We start from the raw sequence: 21,578 nt of genomic DNA, 5'->3' as shown, positions 1-21,578 counted from the left end.
CAGCACCTATAACTAAGTGTATTCTATACACCACGGCTAAATCTAGGTGCTGCTTATAGAACATGCTTAGGTGGAAATTTATTCTGCGTGGATTTTTTCAGGCGCTATATATAGAATCTGACCCTATCTGGCTATTGTATTGTGTTGCATCTTCCTTTACAGAGGGGCCCTTGTACTAAGCCGCATAAGCGTCTATGCGTGGCCAACGCACGCCAAAATGGAGTTATCACCCGGCTACTGTGTGGCTCTTGTGGTAATTTCATTTTTGACACACGTCCGATATGCACACCTGAAAAATAATTTGCATTTTCGGATGCGTGTATTGGGCATGCGCCAAGTGGAATTTGAGACGCGTAGGTCATCACCACCCAAGTCTTTACCGCTAGGTCAATGGCTGGCCATAAGGTCTCAGACCCAAAATGGATGCGCAGCAATTTTCATTTTGCCGTCCACGTCCATTTTCGGCAAAAATTTTAAAAAAGGCATTTTTTTTATAGGTGCGCTGAAAAATGATTCTGCATGTGCTCAAAACACGCGTCCTCACTACCGCAGGCCATTTTTCAGTTCACCTTTGTAAAAGAGCCCCAGAATAGTTAACATAACAGCAGAACTAAAGGTGAAACTAGTCCCCATTCTGTGTCGTTTACAGGAATTTTCATTTCATTCCGATTCCTGTGGCCATTTAAAGGGAGGGTTAGATCTGCAGATTCCATCAGTTTTAGTGACATATGTATGTTTAATCTCATGAGTTTTATGCAGGTTGCGTGTAAATTGCTGTGAGCCTTACAGATAACAATCGTTTGCTCACCTGAATTAAAGAAATAGGCTTTTGCTCTTTTATTAACTTTCTCTCACTGGCTTGTGCCTCGTAGTTGGACAGCCGCACCTCCAAACCCACTCACCGGATTTCTACACCTAGACTGGGGCAGCGGTGAAGCAGCAGGTAAAAGTGACGGAGGAACTGTGTGAACCAATGTCCTAACGATGAGCTCTTACCATCCAGTGGAAGAAGATTTCCAGCATTTCAAAAGGATATTTCGGTGAGTACGTTCTCCCTACTAATAAACATGGAAGGAAGCTGCTGGCATGGAAAGCGGCCCAGCTCCACTCCCCCGGACTGCAGGTGTGGCTCTGTTTGCATATCTTAAATAGCCTGAAGATAAAGGCATAATATCATCTCCCTCTAGAAGCAGAGTTTCAAAGACAAATATTGGGACTCCAGAGATCCTGTTCAGGAAATTGGCTCATTGTGGTGTTGTGTTTCTCCGGTAGAACCATGAATGACTGGGCTTTTCATTAATTAGCCTGCCGTCTCTAAATCTTCATCCCTCGTTCAGTGAATCAGAGCAAGAAATCAACGTGTGCAAGTGGAAGGTGATTCTGTAAGGGGATGACTAGATTTAAGCCCCGTGAAATAGACGCTTATTTTCTTTACCCTACTGTACGCAACTGACAGAGTGCCCGTGTTTTATGAGTGATGACTTATAGCAGACGTAGAGGTGAGATAGATTTTATAATCCACGTGTGTTTCCTGTGCTCACGCAAACTCCCACCTGCAAGTTATCCATCGTTGAATCTTGACAACATGCTAATACTTCTTAACTGGAAAAGAGTTCTAAATAGAAGGGGGTGTTGAACTGGGCACATCTTACAGAGCAACTGTACGGCACACGGATCCCTGCTGCAATTACGGCTGCTGTAAATGTGAGATGCACCAGGTCCCGGTTTCACTCGTTTTCTATAATGGAATGTGAGTTACACAATTCACTCCTGAGAGAAGGTACCAACTCATAGAACTGCCCCTGTAGCGTTCAGGTGGTCTCTGAGTCTCTTCACAGTAGCTGCCGCTCTCACCCGATCCCCAGCTCCGGCCCTGGGTCACAAAGCAGATCAGTCACTTTCAGGGCCAGTCTCCCCTCACTCATCACTTCCAGCACACATTCAATGGAGCTTGGGAGTGGGTCAGTGGTGCGGAATAGAGATCCGGGGGTTTGGGAGACACGTTCTCAGGGATTAGTTCACTCTACTACTACTACTATTTAGCATTTCTATAGCGCTACAAGGCATACGCAGCGCTGCACAAACATAGAAGAAAGACAGTCCCTGCTCAAAGAGCTTACAATCTAATAGACAAAAAATAAATAAAGTAAGCAAATCAAATCAATTAATGTGAACGGGAAGGAAGAGAGGAGGGTAGGTGGAGGCGAGTGGTTACGAGTCAAAAGCAATGTTAAAGAGGTGGGTTTTCAGTCTAGATTTAAAGGTGGCCAAGGATGGGGCAAGACGTAGGGGCTCAGGAAGTTTATTCCAGGCGTAGGGTGCAGCGAGACAGAAGGCGCGAAGTCTGGAGTTGGCAGTAGTGGAGAAGGGAACAGATAAGAAGGATTTATCCATGGAGCGGAGTGCACGGGAAGGGGTGTAGGGAAGGACGAGTGTGGAGAGATACTGAGGAGCAGCAGAGTGAATACATTTATAGGTTAGTAGAAGAAGTTTGAACAGGATGCGAAAACGGATAGGGAGCCAGTGAAGGGTCTTGAGGAGAGGGGTAGTATGAGTAAAGCGACCCTGGCGGAAGATGAGACGGGCAGCAGAGTTTTGAACCGACTGGAGAGGGGAGAGGTGACTAAGTGGGAGGCCAGCAAGAAGCAGATTGCAGTAGTCTAAACGAGAGGTGACAAGGGTGTGGATGAGGGTTTTGGTAGAGTGCTCGGAAAAAAAGGGGCAGATTTTACGGATGTTGTAAAGAAAGAAACGACAGGTCTTGGCGGTCTGCTGGATATGAGCAGAGAAAGAGAGAGAAGAGTCAAAGATGACCCCAAGGTTTCGAGCTGAGGAGACAGGGAGAATGAGAGAGCCATCAACAGAAATAGAAAATGGGGGGAGCGGGGAGGTGGGTTTGGGGGGGGAAAATGAGAAGCTCGGTTTTGGTCATATTTAATTTCAGGTGGCGTTGAGACATCCAGGCAGCAATGTCAGACAAGCACGCTGAAACTTTGGTTTGGATGCAAGGCAAGATATCAGGGGTAGAAAGGTAGATTTGGGAGTCATCAGCATAGAGATGGTAGGAAAAGCCATGGGATGAGATTAATGAACCAAGGGAAGAAGTGTAGATAGAAACGAGGAGGGGACCAAGAACAGAACCCTGAGGTACACCGACAGGCAGAGGGATAGAAGTAGATGAGGATCCACCAGAGTGAACACTAAAGGTGCGGAGGGAGAGGTAGGAAGAGAACCAGGAAAGGACAGAGCCCTGGAATCCAAGTGAGGACAGGGTATCGAGAAGTATGCTGTGATCGACAGTGTCAAAAGCAGCGGAAAGATCAAGAAGAATGAGGATGGAACATTGACCTCTCACATCTTGGTCCCCAAGGACACACTGTAATCCACAGTCCATGCAAGAAGTGAAACTTTTATTTTCCAACTTGGCAACAGCAGCGACATCAAAGTCTTTTGTGATCCAACTCCAGGTAAACACAAACTCCCTTCCAATTCTTCTGTTGTTCCTCAGGGGAACTCCTTTATCACTTCTCTCCTCAGGTTTATTTACAAGGGCAAGTTCCCAACAGGGACTATGTACATATATCCAGTTCTCCTGTTCATGCCTATCCCATGGGCAGTGTTCTTCCCCCTTGCTGCTTCTTCTCCTTTTCTGTACAGACTCATACTCTCCTCTGGTCTGACTCTCTGTCAGCAGTGATCCTTCTCTGGATCCACCCTTGTCTCGGAACCCAGCTCTCCCTGGCTTCAATCCTCTGCTCCCAGGCTGGGTCTGTTCTCTGCCCACCCATAGTACACACAATCTCCCGGTTGCCACTTTCAGGAGCAGCAACCCTCACTTAGGATTCCCCTTTCCTTCTCCTGGTCTCTTGACAGGGGACCATCAGACAACCAAAAACGCTCCCCCCTTTATGGGCATAATTCCAACCTTTATCCCCTTTGTCACTCCTCCCTACTACTACTACTACTATTTAGCATTTCTATAGCGCTACAAGGCATATGCAGCGCTGCACAAACATAGAAGAAAGACAGTCCCTGCTCAAAGAGCTTACAATCTAATAGACAAAAAATAAATAAAGTAAGCAAATCAAATCAATTAATGTGAACGGGAAGGAAGAGAGGAGGGTATGTGGAGGCAAGTGGTTACGAGTCAAAAGCAATGTTAAAGAGGTGGGCTTTCAGTCTAGATTTAAAGGTGGCCAAGGATGGGGCAAGACGTAGGGGCTCAGGAAGTTTATTCCAGGCGTAGGGTGCAGCGAGACAGAAGGCGCGAAGTCTCTACAAGGGCAACTCATTCTATTTCAAAATCACTCCCCATGGGCTGGGCCTCCTCCCACCCAGGGACTCTGGCAGGGACCCCCCCTCCCCCTAGGATTCTGGAATAATCTATCACTTTAGTAATACCCATTCCATGACATGCGTTTTGCAGAACTTGGCCCTCAGTGTTTTGTAAGTCTCATTATCTGAGTTGCAAGAACTGGGGAAGCACGATCCCCAAATTAATCAGTTAGCACAGAACATGTCCACTCTCCGTTCATCTCTGTTTACTGATATACTGGACCAGGAGATGAATGCTCTTTGCTCAGGAATATAATATGACATTGTGTTTCTGTGCATCCTGTGCTGGAGTTGGAGTATTAAGTAAGAGAAGATCTGTAATTTCAGTTTTGAGTTTTGTTCAATACTCTGGGGTGTAAACCAATATTTCCCAAGTCGAGTTCCCCTTTGTCAGTCAGGTGTTCAGGATGTCCACAATGAACATGCGTGAGACTGATTTACATAAACTGCCTCCACTATATACAAATCTATTTCATGCATATTCATTGAAGATATCCTGACTGGAAAGGGAGCACTCCAGGACCGACTTGGAAAACCATCCAGTTCAGGTGATTTGCTGCCCTTTATTTATTAATTTCAATATAATTAACAAGCATAACTTGTTTATGAAATACAGCCAAAGAAATTATATCATCTAATTAATTAACAAAGGAGAAAAAAAATTTGTTAGCTTCCTCAGACCGCAAAATAAAAAATGGAGGAACAAAAGAATAGAGAAGATTACAAAGTAGAAATAAATATTAAGGAAATATTCGCTGCATACTCCCAATCAGAATTACTTATTTAGATGTTATTTAAGTTGCTTTAAATCTAAAAAAGATTTTAACTGTTCTGGTGAATAGAAAACATACTTATTTAAACCCAACTTAACATTACATTTGCATGGATAGGCAAGAAAAAAAGAACCCCCTATCTCCAATGTCCTCTTTCTCATTGCCAGGAAAAGTTTTCTTTTTTGCTGGGTCTGCTTTGTAACGTCCGGGTATATCCATATCCTTTCTCCTCCGAAAGGAGTAGTGGAATTTTTGAAGTAGTTTCTCATAATGGCATTCAAGTCCTGCTCAAATACCAGAGAAACTATGAGGGTCGCCCTGTCAGTACATTTATCCAAAGTTTGTTCTAATAGAGCAGATATGTCCAAATTACCGTTTTTCCCCAATCTTCTCCATAGGATTTCCAATATAATAGATTTTATTTACTGGCAGCATACTTTCAAGGGGAAACTTTAGAATCTCATTTAGGTATCTTCTAAAGAGATCAGAAGGAGAATTTCCTAGGAGTTTGGGGAAATTAAGCAATCGTAAGTTCAATCTTCTATTATAGTTCTCAATCTGTTCGATTCTGCGCCGAACATCGCCACTATCTCTTATTGCTGCATTCTTAAATTCATGGAGAAAATCTACTTCTTTCTGGATATTCGTGATCTTTGTTGAGGTTTCTGTTTTAACTTGCTCTATCCTTACTTTCAATTCCTCAAATTTTTCATTCATGGCATGAACTTCCCCAGACGTTTTTAGCAACGTTTCATTCATTCCATTCAACATAGTCCAAATCAAATTTAAATTTACCTCCGGTTTTTCCCCCGAAATAATCTTCTGAGGGCTCGGCAGCGAGTATTGCAGCTCAGGTCCCTCAACTGGCGCCTCTCCAACCACACTTCCGGTGGTGTATGGGGTCGCCCCAAGGGCTGCTGACGCTGCCGGACACGGAGGAAGCAACTGCGATGGAGGAGACAGGGAGGTTTCATCAACCGGTGGAGACTCCGCTTCTCCGGTACGTTCCACTATGGTACTACCTTCCCTTGATAATTTGGAGATTGATGTCAAAAATCGATCCAAACTTAGTTGGGTTGGTGTTGAGGTAGCGGAGGGCGAGAGAACCTTCTTCACCACCCCTTTTCTCTTTGTGTGGGGCATTTTAAAAGGGGAAAATCGCTTTGCCCAGATAAGTTGGAACGCTGTTACAACAGTTCTATGCAGCGGCAGCCATCTTGTTCTCCCCAATTTGCTGCCCTTTAGCCTGTTGATTTGGGTTATTACATCTTCCAGGGTCACCGAGATTTGTTTCAGGTCTTCTGTATTGCCACCTTTAAACACTATTTCTGGTCTGGGTAATTCCCTTACATCTTGCTCAGTAAAAACCGAAACAAAAAAATTAATGTAGTCTCTTTGCTATGGCCTTTTCCTCCCTGAGTGCTTTTTTTACTCCTTGCTGATCCAGTGCTCCCACTGTCTCCCTCACAGGCTTTCTGCTTCTAACATATCAGAATTTTTTTTGCTATGAGTTTTTTTACACAGCAAGATTCTTTCCAAATTTTCCTATTAGCATTCTTTCTTAATGCCTTGCATCCGATTTCTTAGTACTTATGATGTTTCCTCTTTTCTTCATTTGGATCCTTTTCCCATGCTTTCAAAGTTGTTCTTTTGGTTCTAATAACTTCCCTTTTAACCATGTCAGCTGGTATTTGGCCTTTCTTTTATCTTTTACATCTGAGTTTCTAAGCCTGACAAAGTCATAACCTTTTAGCTTTTTCTAAAATCGCGTCCTCATTTTATCATAGTTGCTGACAGTACATTTTCTTTGGGTCTTCAGTCCAGGCATTAACTCAAATTTGATCACGTTACGATCAGTGTTCCCGAGCGGACCCAACACCGTTACCTCTGGCACCAAGTCTGGCATTCCACTAAGGACTCAGTCGAACGTAGCTGCCCCTCTCATCGGTTCCTGAACCAGCTGCTCTGTGAACTTTGCCGTCCTGGTATTCAGTCAATAGTGGGGTAATTGAAATCACCTAGCGGCCGCTTTACTAAGCAGCGCTGAATCCAGCGCAGGTCTCTTTCACTTTTTAGATGGCGGAAAACATAGTAACATAGTAGATGACGGCAGAAAAAGACCTGCAGGGTCCATTCAGTCTGCCCAACAAGATAACTCATATTTGCTACTTTTTGTGTATACCCTACTTTGATTTGTACCTGTGCTCTTCAGGGCACAGACCGTATAAGTCTGCCCAGCACTATCCCCGCCTCCCAACCACCAGCCCCTCCTCCCAACCACCGGCTTTTTCCCATCAATGGCTACGGGCTATTTTCCTCATAGCGCATGAGCCCTATGTTGTAGGGGACTGTTGTGGGCTTCTCATAAGCTAAAAAATAGAATTTATCTTTTTAGTTCTGGGGACATGTCTGGGGCACTAATCCCATTGGTTACCCCACTGTGATATAGCTGCACTGACTGACTAGCACAGAACATGGTCTACTCTTTGCCCCCAGACATTCCCCCAGCGCTAGAAAATAAATTCTATTTTTTAGCGTATGGGAAGCGCAGACCGATCCCAAGAGTACCGTGGGATGCCTGAGCTTTGTAACTTGCAGTGAGCACGTGTTACTGCTTATCACAAGTTTAGTGAAAGGACCCTCTAGTGTGGATACATTTATTTGCTCCCTAAGGGCTCCTTTTACAAAGCCACGCTAATGATTTCCACAGGGCAAATGAGAGGAAGTCCGTAGGAATTGGATGGGCTTCCTTTCAATTGCCGCAACGGGAATCGGTAGCTCGGCTGTGTAAAAGAAGCCCCTGGTTTAGTTCAGATCATAACGTCTGTTCTCTTTCCTTGCACACGTGGAATTTTGATCCATAAGGAGCTGAACCCTGTGTCCTGCTGAATTTTTATTCTGTTTGATTACACAGAGAGCCAATGAACAGCAGTAAAATGTTTTTCACCCATGTAAATCACTTTGTTCGCCTTGTGTTCCTTCTTTATGTTCAGTTTATTTTTAAACTTGATTTTTACTTTGAACTGAAGATGCCAAAGCGAAGTAGGATGAGTAAACTAAAACCCTAGTCATTTGGGGAAGTGAAACAAGATTGTTATTGTATTTGATTATTTCTGAATAATATTATCTTTATATTTATTTGGATTTTGCTCACACCTTTCTCACTAGTAGCTCAAGGTGAGTTACATTCAGGTACTCTGGATATTTCTCTGTCCCAGGAGGGTTCACAATCTAAGTTTGTACCTGAAGCAATGGAGGGTTAAGTGACTTGCCCAAGATCACAAGGAGCAGCAGTGGGATTTGAACCAGCCACCTCTGGATTACAAGACCGGTGCTCTAACCACTAGGCCTCTCCTCCACTATAGTAACATTCCATGTAGAATCTCAAATAGTAGCAACGTTCGATGTTCCACTGCACTAACTACTAGGTTACTCCTCCACTAGCAACACTCCATGTAGAAGCCTGCCCTTGCAGATCAGCAGCGCGGCCGTGCAGGATTCTGTTTCTGTGAGTCTGACGTCCTGCACATATGTGGAATAGCAACATTCCATGGAGAATCTCCAATCTTTATTTATTTAGATTTTGCTCACACCTTTTTCAGTAGTAGCTGAAGGTGAGTTACATTCAGGTACTCTGGATATTTCTCTGTCCCAGGAGAGCTCAGGGCTCACAATTGAGGTTTGTACCTGAGTCAATGGAGGGTTATGTGACTTGCCCAAGATCACAAGGAGCGGCAGTGGGGTTTGAACCGGCCACCTCTGGATTGCAAGACCAGTACTCTAGCCACTAGACCACTCCTGAAAACCTATGAATGTATGTGGTGAAGTGCACAGTGTGTAGAAAATTGTTGTTTAAAATTGATTATTGTTTACTGCCATGAGGATCACTGGCTAAGAGATGACAGCAGTGGAGACCCAGCGAATGAGAAAGTTTATCTACCCTCTTTAGCAGCCTGGGTGACTTTATTTTCTGAGGGTCTTCACTAGTTTTTTATATTCTTTATATTTTTTCTACGCACTGTGTACTTAAATATTAAATAGAAGATTTGGTTTGACTTTATTTGCCCAGTTTGTTTTTTCTATAAACTCTCTTTCTCTCTCTCTCTCTATATATATATCCAGAGAGAGAGACCATAATTTAAAATCCAGTAAATTCAAGAGTCCTAAACAGATAAACATCCAAGCTGGGTTACTTTCCTCAATCCGACACTAGTCAAAATACTGTTGCAGAGCTTAGATCCCAATGCGAATATGAAGAGGGTTAGAGGTGGCAACTGGAGACGTCTCAGTGGTACTGAGTGCCACTCTCTGCATTAAACTCCATGCACTGTCACTTCTTGTAAGTGGTCTGGGGCAGAGCAGTCTACACACTTGAATGTAAGACTTACATTTTCTCTTCTTTCATACTGGCAGGTTTTTAGCATTTCTTTTCCAGGCAGTTCAAAACTGGTCACCCCTCCCATCCCAATTCTCTCGTGATAACATAGTAAACAGAGGACGTTGAAACTCACTGACTTTAGGTGATAATGTATTTCTCAGACCTGTTCTGGGGGGTCTCAGGTGCCCCCAAGATTTCCGGCATAACTTATTGCATGCACTCTCTCTAATGTAGGTAAATACACAGTGTTTTAGGCATATTAAAAAGAAAAAAAAAGCAGAGGTCCTGTCAGGATTCCTTTTACAAAGCCGCGGTCGTAATTCCTGGCGCAGCAAATGCAACGATGCCCATTCAATTCCTATGAGCTTCATCGCATTAGCCACACAGGAATCACTACCACACCTTAACCGTTATTTTCTATATTTTGAAGACCTGACTGGTTCTAGTGATGGCCAGAGTTCAGTTTGAGGGCCACTGGACTGGGAATCCTGGAAGTTTTCAAGGACGCCACCCTCGCAAGTGAGAGATGGTTTATAGGCCACAGGAAGAAACGGAAGTTGTGCCCGCTTATATCTGAGTGCATAAGAGAAAGCGTCCTACAGCTGACTTTCTTCATTGTAACAGTGCGGTGGAAACTTTCTGCTTAGGAAGTAATGATTCGTTTTGAAATTGCAGCATGAGGTCAGGAAGACTTTTGCTTCGTTTCCTCTTTATGTTATGAATTAACACACCGTCCATAAGACCTTCTCTGAGGTCATACACTTATATGAGATGACTGCGGAAGCAGAAACCATTTTACGGCACAGGAAATCCAGAGAGAGAGAAGACAGGAAGTGATGGTCCAGTTACACAAGATGCTCAGGAAGGGAACAGAGGAAGTGATGATCCAATCATACAAAGTTCACAGTTGCAGAAAGCCCAGACAACTGACTTTAAAACATGCAAAGCAACCAAAAACCGACCAGCTCAGGGTATATAATAAGAATGAGGTGCTGTGGAGTCACTGAAGTACTCAAAGCAAAATGCATTCTCTGAAGCATCAGCAAAGCTCACTTGCCCTGCATCTGGTCCTCAGAGAAATCGGGTTAGTCTGACTCTGGTGTGTCACTTTCCCCTCTACGTAAAGGGGAGGGATTGTAGGTTTAGCAAACAAATAACCTATATGAGTCATATCCTGAAATGACGCTCTCCTCCCTGCTTTCTGAGTCTGCTCACACCTGTGCAATCTCTGTATAAAGCCAAGATTCGGGGTACACAGTGTCTGTTGTTTTTTCTTCCTATTTTCCTCAGTACAGTGACTAAAAGGCGGTAAATAAATCCTAATAAATAAATCGAGTGTACGCAGTCATTTCCTACTTCACAGTAAGGGTTTGTTATGGGGACGTGGGCAGGCGCGGGGAGGGGGGGGCTCCCCTCTGCACATACCCCGTTCTGACCCTGAATAACAGGACTGGGCCAGCCCAGGGCTACTTTGCCATCAGTGTTATCATAGCATAACAGATATAACTGTTGGTCCAAAGTGTTTTTGAAACAGTTTTCAAGGTCAGTGTGTAACTTTCCAGGGCCGATAAGGGAGATTACATCGAGAACTTGCTCTCTCAGTCACCAGGAATGTACAGTTCGAAACAATGCCACACGCTGATGAAAAGGAAATCTTTGTGCCTGATGTAGTCACCTTGCACTACAGCCACGTGATACAACTCAGCACGCAGCTTCCTAATGCAAGCATGAAGGGAAAAAAATGTTTCTCGCAATGAACTGTAAACCTCATAGATGTACAGTACCAACATTCCCATAAACGGAGCGGTATTAGAATATCAGAACAGTACAATACATTTTATGCTGCTTATCCTAGAAATAAGCAGTGGATTTTCCCCATTTTAATAATGGCTTATGGACTTTTCTTTTACGAAGCTATCAAACCCTTTTTAAACCCCCGCTAAGCTAACTGCTTTTACTACATTCTCTGGCAATGAATTCCAGAGTTTAATTACACGTTGAGTGAAGAAATATTTTCTCCGATTCATTTTAAATTTACTACTTTGTAGCTTCATCACATGCCCCCTAGTCCTAGTATTTTTGGAAAGAGTAAACAAGAGATTCACGTCTACCCATTCCACTCCACTCATTATTTTATAGACTTCTATCATATCTCCCCTCAGCCATCTTTTCTCCAAGCTGAAGAGCCCTAGCTGCTTTAGCCTTTCCTCATAGGGAAGTCGTCCCATCCCCTTTATCATTTTTGTCATACAGAGAAGGGCAATGAAAACAGAGAGTAGGGATAAATGGTCAGTATTTTCAATGGGGAAGGGTAGATAGTGGGGTTCCCCAGAGGTCTGTGCTGGGACCGTTGCTTTTTAACATATTTATAAATGATCTAGATATGGGAATAACTCATAGCAACACCTTTTTCAGGTACATCAGAAGCAGAAAGCCTGTGAGGAGATCCATGAGACTGTTAGATCATGAAGGAGCAAAAGGGGCACTCGGGGAGGACATGACCATAGTGGAGAAACTGAATGAATTCTTTGCTTTGGTCTTTATGAAACAAGATGTAAGAGATAGTAAGATAGTCAATGACGGCAGATAAAGACCTGTACAGTCCATCCAGTCTGCCCAACAAGATAAACTCATTTACATGGTATGTGATATGAATTTCCCCTGGATTAAAGAACTGAGTCCTATTGAAATGTTCAAGAAATATTTAAAAGAAATCTTGTTATATCCAGATTCAGCTATTCCTCCTTTAAATAGAATATATTGAGGGGCATAATCGAACGAAAACGTCTATCTCCATGGGCGTTTATCTCCGAGAACGGGTCCGTGAAGGGGCGGACCGAACCGTATTTTTGAAAAAAAAATAGACGTCCATGTTTTATTCGACAATTTGTGAGCTGGGTGTTTTTGCTTTTCAGCGATAATGGAAAATGAAAGCGCCCGGCTCAAAAACGAATAAATCCAAGGCATTTGTTCGTGGGAGGGGCCAGGATTCGTAGTGCACTGGTCCCCCTCACATGCCAGGACACCAACCGGGCACCCTAGGGGGCACTTTTACAAAAACAAAAAAAAAAGGTAAAAGAGTTCCCAGGTGCATAGCACCCTTCCCTTGTGTGTTGAGCCCCCCAAATCCCCCTCAAAACCCACTGCCCACAACACTACACCATTACTATAGCCCTAAGGGGTGAAGAGGGGCACCTACATGTGGGTACAGTGGGTTTGGGGGGGTTGGACGACTAAGCATTAAGCAGCACAATAGTAACAGGTAGGGGGGGGATGGGCCTGGGTCCACCTGCCTGAAGTCCACTGCACCCCCTAACAACTGCTCCAGGGACCTGCATACTGCTGCCAGGGAGGTGGGTATGACATTTGAGGGTGAAAATAAAAAGTTGTGAAACATCATTTTTTGTGGTGGGAGGGGGTTAGTGACCACTGGGGGAGTCAGGGGAGGTCATCCCCGATTCCCTCTGGTGGTAATCTGGTCATTTAGGGCACTTTTTGGGGCCTTATTCGTGAAAAAACAGGGTCCAGGAAAAGTGCCCTAAATTCTAGCTACAAACACATACTTTTTTTCCATTATCGACGAAAGGCGCCCATCTCTGTTCGGGTGATAACCATGCCCCAGTCCCGCCTTCACCACGCCTCTGACACGCCCCCGTCAACTTTGTACGCTTCCACAATGGAGTGCAGTTGAAAACGTCCAAGTTTGGCTTTCGATTATACCGTGTTATTCATTTTTGTGAGATAAACGTCCATCTCCCGATTTAGGTCGGAACTTGGGCGTTTTTCTCGTTTGATTATAAGCAGGATTACCTTCCAATTCCTTTGCAAGCTGAATCGTGAGACAAGGGCAAGACACCTGAAATGGGGAATACATGGTATGTGATACTTTATACCTGAGTTTGATTTGTCCTTGCCATTCTCATGGCACAGACTGTAGAAGTCTGCCCAGCACTGTTCTTGCATTAAGTTCTGAAGCTAATGTCGAAACCCCTTAAAATTTACACTCCAGCCCATCTCTATCTATTCAGTCATGATCGGGGCGTAGACCGTAGAAGTCTGCCCAGCACTGTTCTTGTACTAAAAGTTCTGAAGCTAACGTCGAAGCTCCCTAAAATTTACACTCCAGCCCATCTCTATCTATTCAGTCATGATCGGGGCGTAGACCGTAGAAGTCTACCCAGCACATGGTTTGCTTCCCAATTACCGGCATCGTCACCCAATCTCTGCTAGGATTCTACCTATGCCAGAAATGGTTTTCAAGGATGAAGATGCGTAGGAACTGAAAGAAATCTCAGTGAGCCAAATCAACAGGTTAAAGAGTGGTAAATCACCTGGATTGGATGTCATACACCCCAGGGTACTGAAAGAACTCAAACATGAAATTGCTGATCTGCTGTTAGAGATCTGTAACCTGTCATTAAAATCGTCTGTAATACCTGAAGAAAGGAGGGTGGCCAATGTGACGCCAATTTTTAAAAAGGGTTCCAGGGGTGATCCGAGAAATTACAGACGAGTAAGCCTGACTTCAGTGCTGGGCAAAATAGTGGAAACTATTATAAAGAACAAAATTACGGAACACACAGACAAACATGGCTTAATGGGACAGAGTCAGCATGAGTTCAACCAAGGGAAGTCTTTCCTCCTCAATCTGCTTCATTTCTTTGAAGGCCTAAATAAACATGTGGATAAAGGTGAGTTGGTTGATGTAGTGCATCTTGGTTTTTGACAAAGTTCCTCATGAGAGACTTCTGAGAAAATTAAAGAGTCATGGGATAGGAGGCAAGGTTCTGGTGTGGATTAGGAAATGGTTATTGGACACAAAACAGAGGGTAGGGTTAAATGGTAATTTCTCTCAATGCAGGAGGGTGAACAGTGGAGTGCCGCAGGGATCTGTACTGGGACCAGTGCTATTTAACTTATTTATAAATGATATGGAAATCAGAACAATGAGTGAGGTGATCAAATTTGCAGATGATACAAAACAATTCAAGGTTGTTAAAACACGTGTGGACTATGAAATATTGCAAGAAGACCTTAGGAAATTCGAAGACTGGGCATCCAAATGGCAGATGAAATTTAGGTGATGCACATTGGAAAGAATAATCCGAATCATAGGTAACTGATGCTAGGGTCCACCTTGGGGGTCAGCGCTCAAGAAAAAGATCTGGGTGTCATTGTAGATAATACGTTGAAATCTTCTGCTCAGTGTGTGGTGGCGGCCAAAAAAGCAAACAGAATGCTAGGAAATATTAGGAAAGGGATGGTAAATAAGACCAAAAATACTATAATGCCTTTGAAATCGCTCCATGGTGCGACAGCACCTTGAGTATTTCGTTCAGTTCTGGTCGCCATTATCTCAAAAAAGACATAGCGAAATTAGAAAAGGTTCAAAGAAGTGCAATAAAGGGGATAAAACTCTCGTATGAGGAAAGGCTAAGGAGGTTAGGGCTCTTCAGCTTGGAAAAGAGACGGTTGAGGGGAGATAAGATTGAGGTCTACAAAATCCTGAGTGGTGTAGAACGAGTAGAAGTAAATCGATTTTTTACTTGTTCCAAAAGTACAAAGACCAGGGGACACTTGAGGAAGTTACATGGAAATATTTTTAAAACAAATAGGAGGAAATATTTTTTCACGCAACAAATAGTTAAGCTCTGGAACTCTTTGCCTGAGGATGTGGTAACCGGTTAGTGTATCTGAGTTTAAAAAAGGTTTGGACAAATTCCTGGAGGAAAAATCCATCGTTTGCTATTGAGATTGACATGGGAAGCAACTGCTTGCCTGGGATTTGTAGTATGGAGTGTTGCCACAATTTGGGTTTCTGCCAGGTACTTGTGACCTAGCTTGGCCACTGTTTGGAAAACAGGATACTGGGCTGGATGGACCACTGGTCTGACCAAGTATGGCTACTCTTATGTTATGTTCTTATGTTCCCCCTTCAGGTACTTATGTAGCCAAGGTAACATGGCGTTCAAATTAATAGTCATTGGCGCTATAGTAACGGATGCTTTACAAGCTGTAGTGGTTAAAGGGGTGACAGGTGCGGAGAGTGTCTAGATCGACCTGGGCTCAGATATGTTAATTGATGCTGCTGCTCATTTGTTCGTGTTGATTGATAGGGTTCTTCAGTTGTGTGACCTACATTGGGAGACAGGGTGTAGGTTGCCACAAGTGGAGCACATGTGTCGACATTTGCAAGGGTTTCATGTACAGTGATTGTTGTCGAATTTAATGTGGACAAATACAAAGTGATGCACATTGGGAAGAATAATCCGAATCATAGTTACCTGATGCTACGGTCCACTTTTGAGGGTGAGCACTCAAGAAAAAGATCTAGGTGTTACTTGTTCCAAAAGTACAAAGACTAGGGGACACTCAAGGAACTTACATGGAAATACTTTTCACGCAACAAATAGTTAAGCTCTGGAACTCTTTGCCGGAGGATGTGGTTACAGCTGTTAGTGTATCTGGGTTTAAAAAAGGTTTGGACAAGTTCCTGGAGGAAAAGTCCATAGTCTGCTAGTGAGACAGACATGGGAAGCAACTTCTTGCCCTGGGATTTGTAGTATGGAGTGTTGCCATGATTTGGGTTTCTGCCAGGTACTTGTGACTTGTCTTGGCCACTGTTTGGAAAACAGGATACTGGGCTAGATGGACCATTGGTCTGACCCAGTATGCCTATTCTTAAGTTCTCCAAAGTACTGATCAATATCTCATCTGTTTGCATCGTTCACTCAAACAGACTGAAGGAACAATTGATCTTAACCCCATTGTTCTACAAGGGAATCTGATTTCAGAAGATCTTTAACTCGTTCTTTCTGGTATCTGGAATCTCATTATGGAACTCACTCCCTCTGGCTACCAGACTAGAGACAAACTACCTCAGTTTCTGGAAGAGGCTAAAAACTTACCTCTTCCCAAAGCCTGCTACATAACAATCACCACTCCTCAGTCCCCCGATGGACTCTAGAAATATTACATAAAACAAGTACTCCCTCACACCCAATAACGCTGTAGCGTTAGATAACATTGAATGTAACCAACAAGATTGTATTCACCCAATGTTCTACCTATAATATTGTACCCAACCTTTGTCCCACTTCTAGTGTAAACCACACTGGACCCTAAAAAAGGGATATTAGCGGTATATAAGACCTGATTTGAATTGAATTGAAGTGTAGGATTGTATCTGCTGCTCCGTGGAGTTGCATTCCTCTTTCTAGATATGGATCCTCCATGTTTATCCCATACCTTCTTGAATCCCGTCACTACCTCCATTAGAAGAGCGTTTCAGGCATCCACAACCCTTTCTTGAAAATATATTTCCTGATGTTGCTTTTAAATTTACCTCCTTGTACTTTCATAGCTTCCTTGTCTTTGAAAAAGATTTGTTTGCTTATTAATAGCTTTCAAGCATCACACATCACCACAGTCTTTTCTTTACAGCACACGTATTCAGGTGTTCGTGTTTCTTCTTATCTTCTTTACGTATTTATATAGTGCTACAGTTTAAACACTGCTGTTCCAGCACATAAAAATACCCATCTGTGGGTTGCCAGAGAATGTGGTAAAGGCGGTCAGCTTAGCGGGGTTTGAAAAAGGTCTGGACGGCTTCCTAAAGGAAAAGTCCATAGACCATTATTAAATTGACTTGGGGAAAATCCACTGCTTATTTCTGGGATAAGGAGCATAAAATGTATTGCATTTTTTGGGGATCTTGCCAAGTATTTGTGACCTGGATTGGCCACTGTTGGAAGCAGGATGTTGGGCTTGATGAACCTTTGGTCTGTCCCGGAGTGGCAATAATTATGTACTTAAGACAAAGAATTTTTGGAATGAAATCGATTAAGCCATGAATGAAGAGATCAGAGACCAGACCTAAAAGCAGTCCCTAAATGGGGGTCCATAGGTTGGATGGAAACTACAGTTTGTCTGTTTGAGTAGTAGATCAAAAAGGCATTAATTGACCTAAAATCCACAGGGTCCACGGCCCTGCCTGGAGCCACTGAGTGGTACCGATATTAGTGGGAAAAGGGTTCACAGGCTGCTTGGTGTCCAGACCTGGAATCCTGTCCCAGAGGATCGGTATTAGCCCTTGAAGATTGAAAAGGGGGTTGCTGAGTTCAGGACATTTCTCCAGGCATGTTGAGGGCTGAGAGCAGTGCTGTGCGTCCCAATGACGGGGGCGTCTCTTGACGCAAGATGGCAATAACGTCAGCTAGTTGGGTCTGGCAATTTGAATGGGGGTTTTCCTTGATAAAGCATAGAGCGAAACATGATTCATGTCAGAGAAGTGTTCCCCCAAGCCGACAACATTTCAGATAAGTGACGTGGAGTGGCATTTTCAATACGACGTCTAAATCCAACTTTGGATGCTTTGCAAAAAATATCCAAAATCTGAATCAGAAAGAAGGTAATTTTCAAAAAAGAAAAATGTCTATCTTTATTTATTTTTAAATATGGTTATGAATAAGGTTTTATGATTTGGACATTTTGATTTTTGGTCCAGTTTAAAAAAAAAAAGTCCAAGTGCAAAACGCACAATATCAAGCCATTGGGATGTAGGCGGAGCCAGCATTTTTAATAGACTGGTCACCCTGACATCCCAGGAAAGCAATAGCGCACCCTAGGGGGCACTGCAGTGGACTTCATAAAAAGCTCCCAGGTACTACTACTACTACTATTACTATTTAGCATTTCTATAGCGCTACAAGGCATACGCAGCGCTGCACAAACATAGAAGAAAGACAGTCCCTGCTCAAAGAGCTTACATCTCACCATTTCTCCCTTATCTTGTCTGCTGAGCTCCCCAAAACCCACTACCCCCAACTGTACACCACTACCATAGCCCTTACAGGTGAAGGAGGCACCTATATGTGGGTACAGTGGGTTTCTGGTGAGTTTTGGAGGGCTGACAGTTTCCTCCACAAGTGTAACAGGTAGGGGGAGGTAGGAGCCTGGGTCCACCACTAGACTACTCCAGGGACCTGGATGCTGTTCTAATGGACCTGAGTATAACCTCCGAGTCTGGCATAGAGACTGGCAAGTAATATTTCAAATCACATTGTTTTGGGGATAGAAGGGGTTTAGTGACCACTGGGGGAGTAAGGAGAGGTCATCCCTGATCAACACGTCTTAATTTTAGTCCTGGATGGTTTTGTTTTGGTTTATTATGGCTGAAAAACATCCAAGTGTTAGGAACGCCCAGATCCCACCCTTAACACGCCCCTGACACGCCCCCCTTGTGATTTGAAACCCCTTGGTTTTGAAAATAGCAATTTGAACATTTTTTGTGAGAAAAACGTCCAAGTGCAGATTTATGCCACCTTTGGGATGTTTTTTCTTTTGAAAATGAGCTCCTAAGAATCTCTGAATTTAATATTAATGAAAAAGGATATTATGAGAAGAAAATTGAACCGGGGACGGTTTAGGGAGGCTCAGCGGTATAGGCCGGGCAGATCGAGTGGGACCTACCCCTAGCTGTCTGTTCGTCTGTCCAATTTAGATTGTAAGCTCTGTTGAGCAGGGACTGTCTTTTCATGTTAATTTGTACAGTGCTGCGTAAGTCTGGTAGCGCTATAGAAATGTTTAATAGTAGTAGTATGAGCCAAGTATAGGACAGTCAAGCCATTGTGACATCACTGATGAGGTTGGCTCAGGCATTGGTGGACTGAGGCATTATGACATCACAATGTCAGCTCTGGTTAAACACTGCTATGAGCCAAGTATAGGACAGTCAAGCCATTGTGACATCACTGATGAGGTTGGCTCTTAGGCATTGGTGGGCTGAGGCATTATGACATCACAATGTCAGCTCTGGTTAAATCACCGCAGCTCCTCAGTACCTTTCCGCTCTCATCTCTCCCTACACTCCTCCCCGTGAACTCCGTTCGCTGGGTAAATGTCTCCTGTCGTCCCCCTTCTCCCCCACTGCTAACTCCTGACTCCGTTCCTTCTATCTCGCTGCTCCCTATGCCTGGAATAGACTCCCTGAGCCAGTACGTCAGGCTCAGTCTCTGGCTGTCTTCAAGTCTAGGCTTAAAGCCCACCTCTTTGCTACTCCTAACCATGACTCTCTTACTCAACACCCTCACTTATCACCCCTACCACTGCAATTGCCCCACTCCTAGCTGTCTGTTCATCTGTCCAATTTAGATTGTAAGCTCTGTTGAGCAGGGACTGTCTTTTCATGTTAATTTGTACAGCGCTGCGTAAGTCTAGTAGCGCTATAGAAATGTTTAATAGTAGTAGTAGTAGTATGAGCCAAGTATAGGACAGTCAAGCCATTGTGACATCACTGATGAGGTTGGCTCTTAGGCATTGGTGGACTGAGGCATTATGACATCACAATGTCAGCTCTGGTTAAACACTGCTATGAGCCAAGTATAGGACAGTGAAGCCATTGTGACATCACTGATGAGGTTGGCTCTTAGGCATTGGTGGACTGAGGCATTATGACATCACAATGTCAGCTCTGGTTAAACACTGCTATGAGCCAAGTATAGGACAGTCAAGCCATTGTGACATCACTGATGAGGTTGGCTCTTAGGCATTGGTGGGCTGAGGCATTATGACATCACAATGTCAGCTCTGGTTAAATCACCGCAGCTCCTCAGTACCTTTCCGCTCTCATCTCTCCCTACACTCCTCCCCATGAACTCCGTTCGCTGGGTAAATGTCTCCTGTCGTCCCCCTTCTCCCCCACTGCTAACTCCTGGCTCTGTTCCTTCTATCTCGCTGCTCCCTATGCCTGGAATAGACTCCTTGACTCAGTCTCTGGCTGTCTTCAAGTCTAGGCTTAAAGCCCACCTCTTTGCTACTGCTTTCGACTCCTAACCATGACTCTCTTACTCAACACCCTCACTTATCACCCCTACCACTGCAATTTCCCCACCCCTAGCTGTCTGTTCGTCTGTCCAATTTGGATTGTAAGCTCTGTTGAGCAGGGACTGTCTTTTCATGTTAATTTGTACAGCGCTGCGTAAGTCTAGTAGCGCTATAGAAATGTTTAATAGTAGTAGTAGTAGTACTGAAGGGACTGACGAGGAGGTTGGTGGTTAAGGTTTAGTGGCGTGAGTTTGATCCATTGAGTTCCACCGTTGAGGTCCTTGGTATTATTAATCTCTATAGTGATGCAATTGAACTCCAGCTGTTGTTATAAGACCAGATGCTGGGCAGCCATAGCCCTGCTAAAACCTGGTGAACTGTTTGTGAAAATCCTCATCTTCCCTTGAGCCTAGTGAGCAGCTCAGGTCTTGTAAGGGACCAGCAGCAGGCTGTGAGGCACTGTGATGTCCTCACATTGGACTGGAGTGTTAAGAAGTATTTGTAGCTCACAGTGTTAAGAGAGCCTGTGTGCTATGTTCAGTTAACCTGTGCGTCTTTTCTGTAAATCCAGCTGCATGTGAATTAACACTACATCGAGAGTACAAGAAACCCGATACCCCGAGAATGTGAATAAATTCAGCTTCCTCTCCGCTGAATATGAGAATGACAGGAAATCTGCTGGCTGGCACAAAAAAAGCATGTGCAGAATAACCTCAACCACGGGGCAGATTTAAACTTGTTTCTTTTTACACAGATAGTTCATAAAGACCTTAATAGAAGTAGGAAGTTGCTATCTGGAGCCACTGAGTACAGGACAACTGAAAGCAGGTGGATCTCAGCTTAAAGTACATTTCAAGCCCACACTGTGGGGATCAATTCAGTATGTAACCCTGGTTTACACCTTAGTAAGGACTGCAGGTGAGGCTCCCCGGGTCAGGTGCCCAGGACCAGGATTCACAAAATAGATTGGTATTTCAGATGATTTGGGCATAGGCCGGGGGGTCAGGCTAAATTCCAGTTGGTGGAAAAGTTTTCCCCCACTTGGACTTCACTGCTTAGTCCGTCACGAAAATAATAACTGTCCAGCACAGCAAAGATGATGCCTCCAATCCCTCACTACCCTGACACCAAAAAAAAAACAAAATCTGGGGTGGTCTAGTGGACCTCCATCCCCCAATCTTCCTCCTCCAAATCACAAACTGAAAAGTCTCCCCCAGCTCTCCTCCTGTGCACCCGGAGTAATACCCACTTGCTCCCATCTCCATGCC

At 44.0% G+C, this 21,578-nt stretch overlaps 1 long non-coding RNA gene across 1 annotated transcript in view; it reads right to left on the bottom strand.

The window, feature by feature from the left end:
* LOC115465272 overlaps positions 1–1,101 on the bottom strand; it is a 46,369-nt gene extending 45,268 nt beyond the window's left edge. Inside the window, exon 1 of the long non-coding RNA XR_003941377.1 lies at positions 809–1,101. This is a non-coding gene — a long non-coding RNA (uncharacterized LOC115465272). The remainder of the gene's footprint in view (positions 1–808) is intronic.
* Positions 1,102–21,578: the final 20,477 nt, after the last annotated feature.

The sequence above is a fragment of the Microcaecilia unicolor genome, chromosome 3 (assembly GCF_901765095.1).
Source record: "Microcaecilia unicolor chromosome 3, aMicUni1.1, whole genome shotgun sequence".
Classification (NCBI taxonomy): domain Eukaryota; kingdom Metazoa; phylum Chordata; class Amphibia; order Gymnophiona; family Siphonopidae; genus Microcaecilia; species Microcaecilia unicolor.
Note: the sequence above shows the minus strand (reverse complement) of the source record. Positions and strands in the feature narration are given on the sequence as shown.